The following is a 1,252-nucleotide window of genomic DNA, read 5'->3' as shown; positions in this document are numbered from 1 at the left end:
GTGCTGGCTATCCCTCAGGTTTTTGCCATCGGCTAGTCTGTTAAGAATGGTCTCTTTGATAATCTTTTCTAGGATCTTCCCCGGGATAGAGGTCAGGCTAATGGGCCTGTAGTTTGCTGGATCCACTTTCCCCCATTTCTTGAAGATAGGCACCACATTGGCCTTCTTCCAATCTTCGGGCACTTCACCAGAGCACCAGGAGCTCTTGAAGATCCGTGCCAGGGGCTGGGCTCTGATGCTCACCAGCTTCTTGAGTACCCTGAAGTGTAAGCTGTCAGGGCTGGCTGACTTGAAGGTATCCAGCCTCTCAAGGTGTTCCTTCATGAGGTCAGCATTGATTGGAGGGTAAGGAATCTCCTTCACTCAGGCCCCCCTGTCCTGTAATGGGCAGGGGTGTCCCTTGGGACTGGTGAAAGACTGACTCAAAGTACCCATTTAGCAAGTTGGCTTTTCCATGGGTGTCAGTTGTCAGTTGTCCCATCTGGTTTAGCAGGGGTCCAGTGTTTCCCTTGCTTTTCCTTCAGCTCCCCACATATCTAAAAAAGGACTTTTTATTGCCCTTGATACTTGTAGCCAGTTGGAGTTCAGTCACAGCCTTGGCTTTCCTGGTTTGGTCTCTGCAGATCCGGACCAGTGCAGAATATTCCTCCTTGGAGGTGGATCCTGTCCTCCATCCTTTGTAGGTCTTTCTTTTCAGCCGCAGGAGGTCCACTAGTTCCCTGCAGAGCCAAGGAGGCTGCTGTGCCCTTTTGCTGCCTTTCCTCTGAGACGGGATAGACTTTGCTTGTGCATTGAGGATCGCTCCCTTGAGGAGCAATCATTTTTCCTGAACTCCCCTCCCCTTTGGGCTGAGGCTCACTGACAAGCCTCCTGAGCTTGTCAAAGTCAGCTTTCCTGAAGTCGAGGACTTCTGTATTGCTGACCGATTTGCCAGCTTTGCGGTGAATAGTGAAGCTGATCAGCTCATGGTCACTGTCACGCAGCTTCCCTTCTGTCGTTATGTCCACTAATAAGGTCATCCCCCATTGCCAGTACCAGTTCGAGCAGTGCTTTACTTCTTGTCAGCCCATAGACTTCTTGCATCAGATAGAGGTCATCCACACATGTGAGAAAACTTTGTGACTGTTCGGATTTGGCAAGTATTCTTTATCATTGCTTGAGTAGACTTGATTATAAAAACTGCACTGGTGGTAGTCTGAGAAAAGCAACAGCCCTAGTGTAAAAAAGGGTAGTGTGCTATGAAGTTGGAGGT

Source organism: Alligator sinensis, unplaced genomic scaffold, assembly GCF_000455745.1.
Source record: "Alligator sinensis unplaced genomic scaffold, ASM45574v1 scaffold950_1, whole genome shotgun sequence".
Taxonomy (NCBI): domain Eukaryota; kingdom Metazoa; phylum Chordata; order Crocodylia; family Alligatoridae; genus Alligator; species Alligator sinensis.
The sequence above is the reverse complement of the archived record's forward strand: the minus strand, read 5'-3'. Positions refer to the sequence as shown.